General features: G+C 41.4%; 1 protein-coding gene and 1 long non-coding RNA gene across 2 annotated transcripts in view; one reads left to right on the top strand and one right to left on the bottom strand.

Annotated features, from left to right (window-relative positions):
* Positions 1-19104, top strand: part of LOC117282185 — a 245528-nt gene that overhangs the window by 122997 nt on the left and 103427 nt on the right. The window contains exon 4 of the long non-coding RNA XR_004512836.1: positions 15185-15296. This is a non-coding gene — a long non-coding RNA (uncharacterized LOC117282185). The remainder of the gene's footprint in view (positions 1-15184; positions 15297-19104) is intronic.
* The window catches only part of LOC111862492 (angiopoietin-1 receptor), a 259584-nt gene that overhangs the window by 140385 nt on the left and 100095 nt on the right, over positions 1-19104 (bottom strand). The window lies entirely within an intron of this gene.

Here is a 19104-nt window from a genome sequence, read left to right as displayed (position 1 = left end):
AATGAATTAGAAACTTCCTTCGAAATGTAGGACTTGAGATGCTCACAGCGGCGTGTATGAAGAGTTCTGTCTTCTGGGATATAACGCCGTGTAGTCTGTTGAAAGAGAACTGATGTTTCGGATTAATACATCGCCTCGTCTTCTTAGCTGCTTTGCTTATCTGACCCCGAAGATGGAGTCGATATCCGAAACGTCGGTTGATTTTCAACGGAGTACACGGCGTTATATTTCAGAAGGTAGTATTCTTCCTCAGAAATTGTGGTAAGTTTTGTATCAAGATACAAAGCATCATAATCTAGAAGATGCTAATTTTATTTAGGTTATGTGTTTGTCTGAACCTTCACTTTCCATAAAATCCTGGCAATTTCTTGAGTAGCTGCACAACTGGCGGCTTCTCAAGAAGGGCTCAGCTCCATGAAGTTAGTGATTTATCTGCTGTCTGAAGATGTAAAAATGACAGTATATTAAACTATAATTTTGCCTATGGTTTTGAGTGGGTTTGAAACTTGATTTATATCATTATGGGAGGAACGGAGACTGAGGGTGTTTGAGAACAGAGTGTTGAGAATGTTTGGACCGAAAAGAGATGAAGTGACAGGAGGCTGGAGAAAACTGCAAAATGAGGAGCTTCGTAACTTGTACTCTTCGCAAACATAATTACAATGATAAAGTCAAGGAGGATGAGTTGGGCATGGCATGTAGCATGCATAGAGAAGAGATTAATGCATGTAGGAATCTGGTGGGAAAGCCAGAAGGAAAGATACCACTAGGAAGACGGACGTCGGTGGGGGAATAATACTGTCACGTGTTAGAGTGTAGACGGGGTTTTGGATTGGATATTGGATTTATTGCCCACATAACACACCCCTCGTGACTACACTTAATCATAGCGGCATTGCTAATTTGCACACTTCACCAATCACATGCCCTTTTCTACCTCGCAGTGTCTTCACTAGTATTTGCTTCTAACGGTGGTTATTCCACTGCTTCTGAACGGCCCTTCCCTTCTAACTGGGCTATTCTTTCTTCACTTGCCTTCCTCATAACCCATTTCACGGACCGAGGAGAAAACGCCGCTTTCAACAATACATCTATTATTGCATGCATAGTTAGTTATGCTGGGGTATCTCTGTACCAGACTATACGACATCACATTCACGATGATCGCAGGCTTGTGTTGCATATAGTCTTCTGGGATGTGACAACTCTAATTTTCATCCTCAGGATTAATAACTTATACCCTGAAGATGGAGGTAACATTTTCCTCCGATACGTAGGTTGACTTTCAGCGGACTACATAGTGTTATATACCAAAAGATAGATTCCATCGCTGTATATTTTCACCGCTCTGAAGCCTCTAGATCTAACATAGGAACAGGATATTGTTTTATGCTAAATGGATTTTAAAGAAAGCGCGTGTGGAGTTTGGACTCCATTCACATTCGTTAGGATGTAGTTCAGGCGCCTCTGAACACGGTAATGAACATTTTGCCGAGAAGTGACGGAAGAAAAAATGAAACAAAAAGCAGAAAAGGAAGAAAACTAAACGAACGAAAATATGAATAAATATAATACTAGAAAACCCTGGAGTGAACGCGAAATAAGAAAGAGAGAGAGGAGATAAATAAATAAAGAAGGAAAGAAAGAAAAACTGGCATGCGTGAGAAAGCGCGTCTGCGTCCCATCTTATTTTCTAACTGCGGCGTCACCTAAGCTGAAATCAAATTCATTCCATCCAGACCAAAGATATACAATCTTGGGAACAGTTTTCTCAAAGCGGTAATTCTCCTCCGAGAAGGTTTATTTGTACAAGTTGATTAAAAAAAAGGATGTTGAAACTTCTAAACACACATCAGTCATATAATACCGAAAGATCTCGATATGCATCACATTATGTCGTACAGCCTGTCCTTACGGTTCAGTGACGTCATGCAGAAGAGAGGATTTACAAGCGTATCAGTGCCATGGTACGAAAAGTTTTCTAAGAAAAACACAGACTCATACAAAACGTGCACGCTCATAAAGATGAAGCCCTGAGACTTGGAGAATCGTCGGGGTTTTCTGTCATCTTCTTTACTGGAGATCACATCTGTTGAAAATATTTGTTTTATATAGACGTTAGCTTAAGTTTGAGACACCGTTTATTTCTCTTTTCACTGTGGAAAATTCGTCTTAACGAAGGTTATAGTCACGTGTTCCAGTTTTGAAGGATTTGAATTTGTAAAGAGATAGATAAATTGTAAGGTTATTTTTCTGTTAAGCTCTGAACATTTTCATCACACCTTGACCCGCTCTGCCGGTCACGATAGCCGAGCGGTCTAAAGCATTTACTGTCTTCGCTCGCTCTGAAGCCGGGATCGTGAGTTCGAATCCCACACAGGGCATGGATGTTTGATATGTATGCGTTTATTCTGTATTTGTGTTGTGTTTAGGCAGAGGCCTTGCGACGAGCTGATCACCCGCCCAAGGAGTCCTACCATCTGTAAAATAATCATGAAACCGAGAAATCAGCCCTATGCTCCAAAGTAGGAGCGAGAGGAGGGGAAACAAAAAATGACGCGTTCTATTCCTTGGCATGTTATTAAGTGAATAGTCAGTTTCAAGCTCTGGCCGCAATACTTCACCTGATAAATCTTCCTTGGCAACTAGATTGCAGAGTGTGTGGGTTTTAGATCCTTCCTGAACGTGGTTACAAACAAATTTACAGTTAAATTATTTGACGACGATATATCTACTACATGTTTTTGGGGGTTAGCGTATTTGATTGAAGCACTCGGCTAGAAGTTGGAAGGTCGCGGCTTCGATTCCCGATGAGGCCATCGGATTTTTCAGTTTACTTAACCCTTGCAGCCGCACTATGGCCTTAGAATAGACTGATCCTCTAACAGGAAGGAGAACCAGGAATCTTCCTTCCGACGCGTTAGGCTGACCTCACCGCCATCTATGAGCCGATTGTCTAGAAAATGTGGGAACCTCGGCGTTTCACAAATCTATGGACCTCCACGTTCTGTTACAGGGGTAGCCTTACATTTTTCTATGTTATTAATAGCATTATAAAATGTGTGTGTATATATATATTTCTTTATTACTCATTATAGGTACAATTCTTTAAGTCTCTTTATTTGTCTCTTTATACAACTCTCCCTGAAGTTTATAAATATCAAGTTTCGCTTTCATCCATGTAATATCCTTCCTGTTTCACTTCTTGTAATTTCGGCTCTCGTTATGAATGGTTGTGCTTCCCAGTGCTGAGGCTGCTTGTACACGAGCTTTTTGTCGAGATGATTCCAATATCACAACTTGGCGGCTCATTTCTCAGTCGTGTAGCTGTGTGGATACAGCTTCATTCAAATCAATAGTTCGCTATCCATCTTCATAATACAAGATTATGTCAGCCAGGATGCAGACAGAAGCAAGTGAAAGCTACGTTGACTTAGCTGGTATCTGCTGCTGCTTTCTTGTTTGAATTAAATTTCAACCCTGAAGATGGAAGCAACAGGTTCTTCGATACCTAACACTCACTCCGATCGACACCGCGTTACAACGCAGAAGACCACACTCTTCATAATCACAGCCGTGAAAACCCTATGTAGAAATTAAAACGTTAAAATATTTTTAATGCTTTGTTAAATCTTAAATGTTTTATAAACTTGGTAGTTAATAACAGCTTTCACTGGAAAATTTTTCTCTTAATTCAAAAATTATTTCCATAATTTTCCGTCTACTCGTACAGGTGTGAACCACATTTTGTACAAGTTGATGGATCATTAATTTTGTGCCACTTTCAGACTTATATAACCTATTATATTTTCCTGTCAGGCGTCAAAAGCCATACGGAACCCGCTCCTGGAAAATGATAAAGGGACTTCATAATGTATTTTATGAAACCATGGGAACAATTACTTTCGCAGTTGATGTCGGTGTGATGCAACGAAAAGGACACGAAACAGTCTTATAAGGACCTAAAGAAAGACTTTTATTCATTTGCACAGCAATATTAGTACTATGTTAAGTTTACTTGTAGTTTCTAAAGGGTCGAAAGGCAATATAGTGAATATCTGTATAAAGTGAAAGCTTCAATTTTGTTATAGCATTTAATTATCTGGCAGTAGAACATGAAGTTTCAGCCAGAACACGTCATTATATTGTAACGTGTTAATTGATGATAGACAGGTTTTGGGCTGATAACTGGATTTATTGGACAAATTTTACAGCTCGTGACAGGCCACTGTCATACACAGAGTAGCGTTCTCGGTCAGGTTGCTTGGCAGCGTCTTCCAACGGCGGACCTTCCTCTGCTTATGAGCTCACATCCTTGCAGGTTGGCGACCATCTCACGCCAACCTCATACTCTGACCGCTGAGTTCATTCTGATTCTTCCTTCAGTTGCTAACTCCCGGACAGGACTGACTTCCAACTGCCAGCCTCCATATTGAGGTGCCAATTTTTGACTGGCTGAAATGACTCATAACGCACAATTGACTCCTATAGCCTGGTGCGGACTTCATAGAAAACGTCGCTCGCAAGAGTTCCTGTATTGTTTGTGCGTGCAATCCCATTGTTGTGGAAGAGTTTCTTAGACCGCATATAAAGCACCGAGTTACTTCTTGTTACCGTGCTGTTCCTTAGAAATGGACGTTATTCTTGCTCCATATTTCTTGGTGTGAGTAAATATGCCACAATATGCAATCCTTGAGAACCAGTTCCTACCACTTCCCATTCTCAGGAACTAGTGCCCTAAGGCCCATGTTAATTTCCTTTGTGCTTCGTAGTGGCCTGCACATCTTAGCGTTCTACGCGTTCAGAGTCGTCTTTAATGCAACTCTGTTCACAATGTTTCCTTAATTTCCTTATTTACGTACTTACTTACTTACTTACTTATGGAGCTTTGGCCGCGCCATAGCTCAAGTGGTTAGTCGCTGGCTTTCCACCGCGGCGGCCCAGGTTCGATCCCGGGTGTGGTCAAGTGGGATTTGTGGTGGACAAAGTGGCGCTGGGGCAGGTTTTCTCCGAGTACTTCGGTTTCCCCTGCCAATCTTAATTCCACCAATTGCTCTACAGTCACCCTCACCTATCATCTGGGGCTGGTACAAGAGGCCAGAAGTGGCCGCAGTACAAGTAACTTAGTCCCACTCCACTAGCAATAAAAAAATACTTATGGAGCTGAGCCCTTCTTGAGGAGAAGTCAAATCTGTAGCTACTCAAGAATTCCCCAGAGTTTTATGGAACCCGAAGGTTCATTAACGTATTCACAAGAGCCCTCCACTTGTCCCTATCCTGAGTCAGATCAATCCAATCCATACCATCCTATTCTATCTCTCTAAGATCCATTTTAATATTGTTTACCCACCTACGCCTTGGCCTTCCCAATGGTCTCTTTCCTTCTGGCTTTCCCACCAATATCCTATATGCATTCCTCTTCTCCCCCATTCGTGCTACTTTCCGTACCCACCTCATCCTCAATTTAAACTAACATTAAAATCACAGTGAACTGCTACATGTTTCGGCTTTACTTGGCCATCCTCAGGCAACTGTTTACTTTTGGAAACCGCCACACTGCACTAGTTCTTAAGTCAAAATACTTCAATTCTATTGCATTTCCGTCGTTCACACTGAAATACGTTTTTTGAGAACATAACTTTTTACCAGTTCCAGCGCTGTTTTCCTCTTGCGGCGTCCGTGTATCTGTAATACTACTTATATGATGGTAAAATTCAATATCGTTGCAGATCTTAACTTCCTAATTACACGAAGCAACAATGTTCTTGAGGAGCTCATCCACCCAAGAAATACCTTGCTTTTTAGGTAACCCGAATTTTATCACCGTGTTCACAAGAGCCCCCATTAAATCTTCCTGTATTTGACTCCCTTTATAACTATAATAAGCGGAGCATGGATAGCTCAGTCGGTATAGCGATTTTTCTATATAGGACGGCCATAATATACGGGTTTGATTCCCGGCAGGGTCAAAACATTTTCTCGTCTCAGTTGTGTGCAGACCGGCTCTGAGGCTCGCACTGCCTCCTATCCAATCAGAGCAGAGGAAGAAGGCAGCTGAGCTTAGAACTTTCCACTCCTGGGATGTGGCGCCGTGTAGATCTTGTGTGAACCACAGCGCCACATCCCAGAGGACGGCATTATTCATGGTCACCGCCATGAAAACCTCAAATCTTACTTACCACTTATATTTAGTGTCGGGTTTATGTATGCTTGGGCCTGTACCTCATCTCCCCGTTATTTCTTCGTGCCCCGGAGCTGAATACAGCAACAGGATCACTGCGAGTGGCTTAATTAACAGTAATAATTAATCTGTATAATATTCAAATCCCTTGTTACCCAATGTTTCAAATCAGCGACTTTGTCACTCTATATGTCTAGTAATTTAAAAGTTATGAGGGATGAGTTGTGATTGTATTCTGCGCAACCAGTGAAGCAGTTGGGTTTTACTTACGCTCCTGAACACTGTGACGTAATAAATAGAACTTAAAACAGTCTTCTGAGAACTTGCGGGAAGATTTTTCGTTCATTTGCATAGCATTCTTTATGCGATGCCAGGTTTCCTTTATGTTTTATGAAAACAAATATAGAAGAATTAGTGACTAGTTCTACAAAACACGGCCTTCAGTTCTATGTCAACAATTTATTTTATGGAGAACAATCTCCGAAGGTTAACACTGCTAGCCCCAGGCTCCTCGTCGATCATGATTCAGAACTAATGCAACATATCCTCTGTCTTCATAACTACTTTTTTGAGACACATCTCCTCCTATCCGACCAAGGGGTTGGAGCTCGAGTCCCGGTGGGGCTAAGAATAATCATTTCTCCATTTCATCCAGACCAGCTCTGGGGTCCACCTAACCTCCTATCCAATGATCACCGGGGCTCTTTCCCCTGGGGTAAAGCGGCCGGGGTGTGAAGCTGACCACTCACCTTTTAACTAATGCCAATTTTAAAAAAACGATAGGTCTACAGATCCACTCCCCCATACGAATTTATGGTGTAGTGCTTAATTAGTTAAGTACAGCAAAAAATATACATTTTTTTACATCGTCCTATCTGTTTCTACGCCTTACAGTTGATCGCTTTCGAGGAGATTCACTACCAGAACTTTGTGTGCATTACTTGTCTCCTATGTCTGAATTAGAATGTCAGTTAATCGTAGACCTCAGAATTTTCATTCTCTAATAAGCTAAAGCCGGTCACGGTAGCCGAGCGGTCTAAGGCATGTACTGTCTTCGCTCGCTTGGAAACCGGGATTGTGGGTTCGAATCCCACTCAGGGCATGAATGTTTAATTTGTGTGTGTGTGTGCGTTTTTCTGTGTTTGTGTACGGGTAGAGGCCTTGCGACGAGCTGATCACCCGCCCAAGGAGTCCTACCGAATGTGTAAGATCTAGAAAAACCGAAGTGAACGGAGAAGTTCATGGATGTAGGCCTAGGCCCACTGGGGCTGTAGTGCCAAAGGGAAAAGAAGTAGTAAGCTAGATATATGACGTTTCTAGTTCTGTAAAATTCTAAGTGTGCCTAGTAGCTTAGCAGTCTCAAGTCAAAATGTTGTGGCGTGTGGACCCGTTGCTAAGGAGTGACTCCGTGATCAGTGACCGTTTATGGGCAACCGCTAGGTAAACACGTTCCCGCTCTGCTACAGTCGCTATGGAACGACGCTGCAAATACGCCTATACAGCAATAGAATTACTGTTCGAAACGGTGTTTTCTACTCGGTCCGTGCAAAGTGGTTATAAGCAAAAGAATTGTGTGCGACTCACTTACTTATCAGTCAGTTGAAAGTAAGTTTGTGAAGAGTAGACTGGCTGGTCGCTGTGAAATGGCCGCCAGCCTGGAAATTGTCAGTTGAGAGCGAGTTGGGTACGGTAGGTTGTGAAGGCAAAACCTGAGGGCGTGAAGCTGTAGAATCTCCACTGTTAGAAGCCGTTGTCAGGAAACGGCTGGTGAAGCCACAGCAGGCTGGAAAGGGCTTTATGAGTGCTGTGATGATTTGTAAAGTGTGATCAGCGATAGCGCTGTAATTCCTTCTAGTTCCGAATGGTGTATAAGTGGTCAATAAATCCATTCAAAAATCCATACCCCATCTAGAGTTACCCTTAAATCGTGATAATATTTTCCTGCACAATTCACAACTTTTAAACTTTATCAAATATTTGTAATTAATATTGTCACGTGTACAGGATACGCGTGACGAAAGTAGCGGGTTCTATATCGATTAATTGGATGTATTAGCACTTCAGTTACAAGTTTTTCTTAATTACAATTAATACAGCGTTATCGCTGATTTACACACTTTCAAGTTCACCTACACACGCACTAGGATTCTCAGTTTCCACTAGTCGTCTCCTATCAACGGGTGTCAACACAGAAACTGGTACTTCAAATCATTATGAAATCTTCTTGCTATTTCGTCCTTAATCACTCTGGAACCTCGGAACTAAAAATTCTTCTGGACTCACTCCTCCAGCTTACGGCTGACTCGCAACTGTCCTGAACTAATTCTGTCACTGCATTCACTTCTCTTATAAGCGCTCTGCACAGACCCCACGGAAAACCCCGTCTCTATTGTTGATGACGTCAGCGCTTACGCAGAGGAGTGTTGACGGCATAGAAACACAGCCTCATCTACTACGTGTTTGACCGTGTTTACAGTGCTGTTGTCTGGCAACGCGTTGATCAAATCCGTTACAGTATACAGGATGTTCAATCAAGGAGAAAACTTCGCAGCAACGTTGACCGGGCCCAACATTCCTAACAGACTGCTGCTGTAACTGTAACGGCGCGCGTTTATCAGCGCTAATGACTCGTTCTGCTATCAGCAGCTACAGTAGCAATCTGTGAGGAATGTTGGGCCCGGTCAGCGGTGTTGCGAAATTTCCTCCTTAGCTGAACGCACTGTATTTGCCTAGAAAGTATTGCGTTTCACATTCATAGCTGTAAATTGAAGCATTTTAAGGAAAATATTCACCGTAATTTCCCCCTAAATTTCTCTCTTGAGGCGATTTAAATTGTGCAAAGAGAACACCGACTCGCCCACTCATCTCTGACGCAAGATGACTTCGCCTGCTGATAAGAACTGACTGGACACAGGCGTAATATGTTATAGAGCTGATAGGATATTTAAGTGGACGTTTGATTAATGACTCTTCAAAGCATTTGAGGTGACAGTGAGGTGGAAATGTGGCCCTTGCAGCCATTGCTAACTGCATGACTTCCTACGTTAAATAGGCCTTGGTTTAAAACCACAAGAGCATTTGTTTGCCTTCCGTGAGTGGACGTTAAAATGAGGCGTGTACTGAGATTCACAGAGAAGAACGCGCGTGGCCAGACGCACGTGTTTCTAACAGCGCCGGTTTCTGTCTCCGGCGGTCGAAAGCATTGCGCGTCATTTTGTTATGCTTTTTACCTGGGACTGACGTGACGACAGCCTGTCCTGTGCATACATACAGAGGAGCCAAAAAAATCTATACACACAGTTCCGCCGCCATTTTCTTTGACTGACCTGCTGTTCGATTTGGTGGCTCTGGTATTCATGTGAGAGAGTGTCGCGCTGGTCACAGTACACTAAGTTTCAGTTTAACTTTAAAAATGTTATATAGATAACCTTTATTAGAATGTGTATAATTTTTGGGCTTATTATATTGTTTGGGGGCACGCGGTAGCTTAGTTGGTCGAGGCACTATGCTACATGTCCGAAGGTCGCGGGTTCAAGTCCCGATGAGGCCATTGGATTTCTTTCAGTTGACCTAATTCTTCCAGCCGCACTATGGTCCTGGGGTCGACTCAGCCTCTAACATAAATGAGTACCAGGAATTAATTAAATAATTTTCCTGCGGAGTAAAGCGCGGCCGGCGCGTAAGGCTGACAACCTTACCGCCATCTTTGAGCCGATTGTCTAGATAATATGGGATCCCTAACGTCTCACAACTGCATAATGAGGAGTTTCATAACTTGTACTCTTCTCCAAGTATAATTAGTGTGATCAAGTCAAGGAAGATGAGGTGAGCAGGGCATGTAACACGAATGGGGAATAAGAGGAATGCATATAGAATATTGGTGGGAAAGCCAGAAGGAAAGAGACCACTGGGAAGACCAAGGCGTAGGTGGGTGGACAATATTAAAATGGATCTTAGTGAGATAAGATGGGATGGTATGGAATGGATTGATCTGGCTCAGTACAGGGACCAGTTGAGGTCTGTTGTGAATACGACAATGAACCTTCGGGTTCCATAAAGTGCCGGGAAGTTCTTGAGTAGATGCAGATTTGGCTTCTCCTCAAGAAGGGCTCAGCTGCATGACTAAGTAAGTAAGTAAGTAAAGTATATTGTTTGGGCCTTTCTGAATAAAGCAAAGTGAGGTACGGTTGAACCTATCTCTAATTAATTAAGCACTAGTCTCTGAAGGCGTATGTGGCAGTGAAGGTGTTGATCCACCATTCTTGACCTCAACACTGGATGGAGGTACGTGGTCGGCGATAATCGAAAGTCAGCGGTCCATTTTGTAACCAGTCACTGTAGCGACTGAGCTATCCCGGTTTTCGTACATATACTGTAATCTTACGACTCTCACCCAAAATTATTAATTTTGTGTATCATATGTCAACCTATGACTGCCTCTATGGTCTAGTTGTCAGAGTCCCTGGCTACAGATCCAGAGGTCCCGGGTTCGATTCCCGGCGCTACCAGATTTTCTGAGAAATAGTGGGACTGGGGTCCACTCAGCCTATTGAGTGTAATTGAGCTATCACGTGACGCCCTCTACCCCCAAAAGTTGGAACTAACTTCGCCGAAAAGCGGCGGTCTCTCGGTCAGTATAGTTCACTTGCGGACTACAGGCCACGGAGTTTGTTTTTATGTCAACTTATAGTTCCAGCGAAAATGGGACATCTTCTTGAGGCTTGAATCCTCTCTGCGACTATACAAGTTTCATTAGTATCGGTAATTTACATTGTTTGCTATCCTCCGTTACGCCTTTAGCGATAAGGGTGTTCATGCAGAGAAAATCTTAAGCGTGTAACGGACAATAACGAGACCGAGCCTTCCAGCAGGAATGCCAACCTAATTGCTCTTGATCCCTTACTTAATGTATGTCATGTAACGATAAAACTTGAAACGAAGGTTTGAAGAAAACATCTCTCCCCGACAATCTAGGTACTTGACTGGCGATCATTATTAGAGCCATGCCGTAACCGTTTCCAAGTGATGGCCACTCAGGGGCTGTGACGTAGAGATTTCCCTGTTGGTCTCGGCTGGAAGAAGGATGTCAGTTTGGTATAGTCGGTGGGAGATAGGTAGTCGGAGATATATAATTGAAGTGATACTTACCATGAGAGAGGTTCGCGTGGGGGAGCTCGAGAAAGTTTAGTGATCGACACCGAACAATGTGCAAGCTTACTGAAGGATTTTTCTAACCATCCATATATAATTGTACTATTCTTTTATCTAAGTATGAGGGCCGCGCCATAGCTGAAGCGGTTAGTCGCTGGCTTCCCACCGCGGCGGTGGATCGCAATGGATCCCGCTACTAAGAGTGACTCTGCTGGCGGAGACCACCAGAAATTTACCCGGAACTAAAATAGTACCAAGTTTAATATTTCACCTCCCAGGAACAAACACAGCGATGCCGCATATTGTCATTTCGACACAATAAACAGGCATGAATCGACAAGTCATGACACAACGCGACGTATCCAATGAGACTGTTATGGTTTCTGTGTTGAGATCCGTTACCAGGAAACGACTAGTGAAGACTGGGAACCCTAGTGCGCGTGCAACGGTGAAATGGAAAGCGTGTAAATCAGTGATAGAGCTGTATTTAAATGTAAATAAGAGAGGTAACAAAAGTTCTAATAAATCCAAACATCCGAACTAGAACCCGTCATATGTGTCGCGTGTACCATCCTACACGTGNTACGTCACCGCTGTTGACTCGCGTTGCTTAGCTACCAGGTTGCGGGGACTCGGCTAACTTCGGCTCCGCTCGTGACGTCACTGCGGGGAGAGTGGCGGGGTGATGACTCCCCTATTACGCGAGCGCTACGTTACCGCCACGTGCCGCTGGGGAGGTAGGGGTCCTTCGTTGCGCAACATGTCACAATATATTTGAATGGTGATTTCACATTTTAAATTACGTACTAATTTTTAAACTTATAGACCCTCTGGGAAATTTAATATTGGACTTTATTTCGGTATATACAAATTTCTATACAGTGAAGTACTTATAAGCGAATAGATGTACATTTGACGGAACTCGAAATATTTTCCAGAGTATCTTTTTAATTGAGCTTCAAGTATACGAAATTTTCCATTCAAAATTATTTCATGTGTTAGAAGATGGAGCCTTTTCATTCTTCGCCTGTTTTTTCTACTTAGAATAAAACAGATAAACAAAATTTATCCTTCAAATCCATCTCCGTCTTTGTGAATGTGGTTTATTGTGTCAGGAAATGAACCTGGTATGGACATGATGAATTCATACGTCTTGCCACCCTGTCACTTCGTGTTTTGTGCGTCATATTCACGTTCAAACACGGACCAGAGAAATATAACGCTCGTGTGGCACTAACCTATCTTTTTGAAGCTCCAGGCTCATGAAGAGTCGATTTTCTCCATGACCTGAACTAACGCAGAATTACGATACGCATCTGTGAAGCTCCACCTTTTGAAGCATGAAGCAAGAACTACGATAGAATATGAAGAAAGCAGTCTTCTGTGATGTGGCGCCATGTAGATATTGTGTTAACCGACGTTTCGGAGGGTAGAAGAAAGAAGAAGAAAATCAGCGAGCGAGGAAAAAACGAAGGCAGGTGCTGTCTGTTAGAAAGATGGAGGCGATACGTTCCTCCGAAACGTCGTTTAACACAATATTTAAATGGCGCCATATCCCAAAAGACTGCTTTCTTCATAATCACCGCCGTGAAAACCTCAAATCTTACATACGATAGAATGGTATGGAATGGGAAGAAATGAGAGACAGTTTAATTAATTTCGGCGAAGGAAAATCGCTGTCATACAGGGTTGCAAGGCTTCGACCACTTTTTGATCTCACAAGCATGATGTGATCGTAGTTACGACACGAATTAGTAACATGAAAGAAGACAGCTCATACGAACAGTACCGTTCTATAAATTCGGATTCTTCGTCAATAAAACGCCGTGTAGTCCGTTTGAAAATCAACCGAGATTTCAGATTGACACGTCAACTCCGAAACGTCTGTTGACTTTCAACGGATTACATAGCGTTATATCCCGGAAGTTACAGTTATTCAATGCTAATATTGCTTTGAAATTCCCTTCTTCCTCAAAGAAAACACAAAGCATATCAGTTTCAAAGTTTGGGCGGTTACAGTGTTTACAGAATTGATCGCTGTTTGCACAGAGGAGAAGGAAGGAACTCACTAACATGGAGAGACGAAGCAGAACGTAAACTTTAAGGACGCACGGATACTACCGCCCTCTGCAGATATATATAAGCGCCATGAATGTAACTTGTTGACCCTATACATGATACATGAGACTCTTTAAGGCTACATGTGTGTGTTTGTGTTAAATGACTGTGTATTATATTGTTCTCTTCACGTATTTACGCAGGTGGGAGTTCTGTTAACGAAACTATGTCTCAAGGATAAATATGAAAAAAATTCATTGCTTTAATGGAGAAAACAACCGAACGGAGAAGTTCATGGAGGTAGACCTAGGCCCACTGGGGCTGTAGTGCCAAGGGGAAAAAGTGGAGAAAACAGGGAACAAGATAAAAATATGAATGAAAGAAATAAAGTAAAAAAGTAAAAGCTGTCCCTGTAACAGGCCATGAAGGCCCATAGGGTTGTGAGACGTTGAGGGTCCCACATTTTCTAGACAATCGGCTCAAAGATGGCGGTAAGGTTGTCAGCCTTACGCGCCGGCCGCGCTTCACTCCCCAGGAAAATTATTTAATTAATTCCTTGTACTCATTTCTGTTATAGTGCGGCTGGAAGGATTTGAAAATTAATATGAAAGAGGTTATTCCCCGTTGAATGTCAAGGGGTTTCCCCCATTAAATTGAACTTCGCTGTGCAAATAGGAGTTATCAGGTGAACAATTAAGAAATTTTCTTTGCGATTACACAGCTGAACCGAGCTTGGGGCTTGGTTCGAATATCGGGCAGGATATGTATCCTGAGGTTTCTTAGGAAACTTAGGGAAATGTTGGGATAGTATGTCCTTCCTTGCATATACTTTTCCAGCTCGTCAGTCGTCCAGCCATTTGTCACTGCTCAGTCTAGATACACAGAGCCTCGTAGAGTGAGTCACATAAATACATACCGACCGACCGGTTGGTTTCAAATGTCTCTTTGTTTCTTTATTGCTTCGTTGTTTTCTGTTTGTCTCTTTCTTTGTGTATTCCCGCCATTATTCTTGCCCTTCTTACCCTTTTCTTTTTCTCTTTATTTATTAATTCCATTATTGCATTATTTATCATTTTATCTTCCTCTCTCGCTGTTATTCTTCCATTCTTTGTCCCATCTTTCCCTATTCTCTGCCGGTTTCCTCTTCTTCTTTCATAATTTTTGTGTCTCGTCCTCATCCCTTTCTTTCAGTTCTGTCCTTTTATTCCTTTCTGTCTTCCATTCTATCTCTTCTGTCCCTTATTTCTTTTTACCTCTATATCTGCCCCTGTGTATCTTCTTACCTCCGTTTGTTCCTCCCGTTCCTGTGATTGAATGCACTACTCGTTGGGGTCCGACATTTTATCTGCTGAACAACTTCCAGAATTCCCGTTTAAAACATTAAGATCTACGTTTGCTGTATGCTTGAACTTCCGATTTCTGTAATCTCAGCTGAGCTGAATAATAGCAATGCTTTTAGTGCCACTTCCTCTTACGACAAACATCCTCAACTTTACAGATTGTTGGTTGAGTAGAAGACTAATCCTTTTGGGATGTCTTGTGGTTCTCTTTACATGGTGAAATTAACTCACAAGGAAAGATTTGAGATCCCCATGTACGCAAGGGAATCTTGACATGTTCNTTAAAAAGGATTTTGAATGAAGCGGACGTAGCCTATTAGACATGCTGTCCCGGAATTTGCCTGAAATGACTGAGGAAACCTCAGTCAGAATATCTGGTGTCCTCGATATGAACCAAGGACCTCAGAAATAAAATTCGAAATTTTTACCGCTACGTGAATCTTCTCTTTTCCAGGTTGTCATGGAGGTGATCATGAATGTTACCGGGCTTATGGAATGCGATACCCGCCAAGTTTTGGTACATAGGAACCAACAGTTTAAAGGAATCTTCTGCTTCCATGTTCAAGGTAGAAAACACTATCTTCCAATCTGTACATCATATATATATATATATAAGAATAGAGTAATTTACATTTTTGCTACCAGGTGGATATCATGTACTTACATTATACCGTAATTTTTATACAAATATTATATTTCTGTACTTTATCTATTGTTCTCTTTTTATTTAAAACACGACGTTTCGGAGACTGGGGTCTCTCTCCGTCTTCATGTAACCCTGCTCAGTTGGGCCCAATCTGTATACTTAGTCTCTATCTCCGGACACCTGTATCGAAACAAGGTAGGTATATATAAACCAAACAGAGCACACACCATCTGCGAGAGTTAAGACAAAACATAAAATATTTTTAAAAACTCCACACGTATGAGGCCTAGCACCAGAGTATATCAGAAAAGAAATAAATTCTCCGTATGGTACCAACATAAAAAATACAAATTTTCCCACTTAATTTACACTGGACGGACTTGCAGTTTTTTTTTGCTTGTACTGTGGGAACGGGAGTCCAGTTGGGAGAGATGTCCAAGCTGAGTTGAATGATCGGATGGCCTATCAGAGACGTGTGGGCGGATTCCTTGCGTATTCTGTATGTGGTGTTTGTTTCAGTCTGCCCACACATCTCTGATAGACCTTCCGATTAGCCATACCAGCTTGGATATCTCTCCCATCTGGAATTCCGTTATCGCGGCAGAAGTAAAAGAACTACAACTCGATCCAGTGTAGATTAAGTGGGGAAATTTTTATTTTTTATGATGGCCCCATACAGATAATTTCTCTCTCCAGTGATTACTTTTATTCTGATATACTCTGGTGCTAGGTCTCACACGTGTGATGTTTTTTACACTTTTAATATTTTGTCTTAACTCACAGATGGTTTGTGCTATGCTTGGCTTGTATACCCTGTCCTGTGTTGGCACAGGTGTCCGGAGATAGGAATTGGCTTTTGATTGGGCCCAACTGAATAGGTTTTACCTGAAGGAGACAGAATTCAGTCTCCGAATCAGTCTGTTGTAGACAAAAGTAGGACGATGAATAATGTCCAGTAACATAATATTTGCGTTATTGTACTATCGTAACAAAATTTTAAATCATAATTTTTATCCTTAATCTAATATTCCGAGGCTCAGAAACATAATGAAATTCAGGCCCAAATCTTGAATTTTCATTGATGGTTTAGAAACTGTTCAGAATTATAAGATTCTAAATCATAATTATTGCGTTGTGACAAATCTATATATACGTAGAGTTTCCTCGCTCTGCGTTGGTTCTTATTGCGAAAGCCCACAGATAACGTCTTCTGTAAGGAAGCGTTTAACTTAGGCTTGGTTTTCAATCCGAAATCCCGAAAAAAAGAGCACATGGCAACGAAAACAGAAATTATATTTCCAATGTAGGATTCCGAGATCCCAAACACAAGAAATACAGGGAAACTTTTTTGTAAATTTACGGAAAGGCTTATTTTCTATAATGTTTTAGAAACTCTTCGGAATTATAAGTTTTTAAACTCTCATTCTTCGTATAAATAAATTGTGTCGTAACAAGCCCACGGCTCATACATATTTAATTCGTTTTACTAATGTTGACATTGCGAATCTTCGTTCATACGAACTTATATATTAAGGTCCAGCAAGATTTTTAAAGTATGTGGCAGTGCTTATTTTGTATGTGAAGAACAAATCCTTCAATCATCGACTGCTATATTCGGTTTCTTTGTTATCGTGGTGAACCAGACAGTGGCCATTTTCATGTTTGTTTGCCAATTTAAGGAAGAGAGGGGTTGGATATATTTGACGAAATGTGATTATCTTGTAAACAAGGGTTTCCAAAGATAATTCACCTAGATAAGAGGAACATATCGCTATTTTATCAAACGTAATGTCTTCATATGTATACATTTTTCTTTCCAAATCTCTTAAATTTATTGAATTTAAGTGTTTTAAATTAATTTAGTTTTTAAAAATTGTTCATTAAAACTTCAAGAAGGTTTTATAATTATTGCTTAGTTCGCAACATTCTCTCGCTATATAACATTTTATCAATTCTATATAAAATACCTCTGATTTTTCTGCAGCCTTGGAGAATTTCAGATTGATATTTTTGTTAATTAATAAGCCAACTAATTAAAAATATGGAAATAATTGGTCCTTATTACTACACACGTATACACGGTTTCATATAGCCCTGAACCAGCCTAATTAACATTCGTGTGTTTAGAAGTTCTCACACATAATTGTGAAGGTTACTATAGACTGGGATGTGACACCGTGTAGTCTGGAAATTCTTTTCAACTTTTTTCATATTAATCTGCTGCCTCCATATTCAGCGCAGAATATTTCCTGTACCACGAAGAAGGAAGGATCATGTTGCTCTAAAAGCTTCTAATGCTGTACCAGACTACACGGAGTCATGTTGTTGACGATAGAAATTTTCAGTTCAACATTTAATTGAATATAAACACATGCACAGTGATTAATGAAATCTTAAGATCTATGTTGTTGAAGTAGTACTGATTGCCAATTGGTTACGTGTGTGGAATTAATCAATTTGCCAAAGTTCTAAAATGGTATTTTATCAGTTTCAGCATCTTTTGTGTATAAGAGTATAGTTACTAATTAACTTCATGGAGCTAGCTGAGCCCTTCTTGAAAAGCCACCAGTTATGCAGTTACTCAACAACTTCCCAGCATTTTATGGAACCCGAAGGTTCTTTGCCGTGTTCACGAGAGCCCTCCATTGGTCTTTATCTTAGGACAGATCAGTTTAGCCCATATCACCCCATCCTATCTCTCTAAGATCCATTTTAATTTATCCACCTATGTGTTCGTCTTCCTAGTGGTCTCTTTCTTTCTGGCTTTCCCACCAATATCCTATATGCCCCCATTCGTGCTGTAACATACTATGTAAATGGTATAGATATAATTATACTTGAAGAAACATCAATGAAACGCTGTATGACGCAGATCGCGTTACTGTTCATTCAGATAGAAAACAGTAGTAATACATCTTATGTACACAGTTTTGCTATAATTAATTCGTTATCTCAAGAATGGGCTTGTTCATTCATACGTGGTCTGACAATAAAGTTCGCGAACTCGACTCGATGCAGTGCTACATATCTCACTGCTGAATATGACTGTTATCGCCTTAAAATACTCCCCTTTGGAAGCTATGCACCGATGCCAGCGCCCAGTCCACCCTTCAAAACAATTTTGGAATTGGTTTTGTAGAATGCCCTTCAGAGCTGCCTTCTTATTACCCCTGATGACATCAGCGCCATCAAAATGTGCTCCTTTCAATATTTCCTTTATCTTTGGGAACAAAAACGCCATTGGGGGTTAGATCCGGTGAACAGGGAGAGTGTTCCAGCACAGTTATTTGTTTATTAAACAAAATCTCCCTCACAGACAGTGCCGTCATTGTTTATGTCCTGAGCCAGATAAATCCAGTCCATACCATGTGTCCTGTTTCTCAAAAATCAATGTTTTCCTCGCTTGTGAGGTTTGCCCTTTCCATTGGTCTCTCTACTGAATGTTTACCTACCGTAGTCCTGTATGGTCTTGTCTTTGCTCCACTACGAGACACATGGCATGCCTAGCTCATCCTCCTTGCCTTAGTCATTGGCGAAAAGGAAGGGTATATGAAGTTCTTCACTGTGGGGTTTTCTCTAGCCTCCTGTTACGTCATCCCGCTTCGATCAAAGAATTCTCCTTAGCAGCCCCTTCTCAAATATCCTCAGTCTGTGTTCTACTCTTAATGTCAGAGACAAAGATACAAACCAATACAAAATTGCAGGATAAGCTACAGTTTCATAGATTT

Source organism: Cryptotermes secundus, unplaced genomic scaffold (genome assembly GCF_002891405.2).
Source record: "Cryptotermes secundus unplaced genomic scaffold, Csec_1.0 scaffold882, whole genome shotgun sequence".
Classification (NCBI taxonomy): Eukaryota; Metazoa; Arthropoda; class Insecta; order Blattodea; family Kalotermitidae; genus Cryptotermes; species Cryptotermes secundus.
Note: the sequence above shows the minus strand (reverse complement) of the source record. Positions and strands in the feature narration are given on the sequence as shown.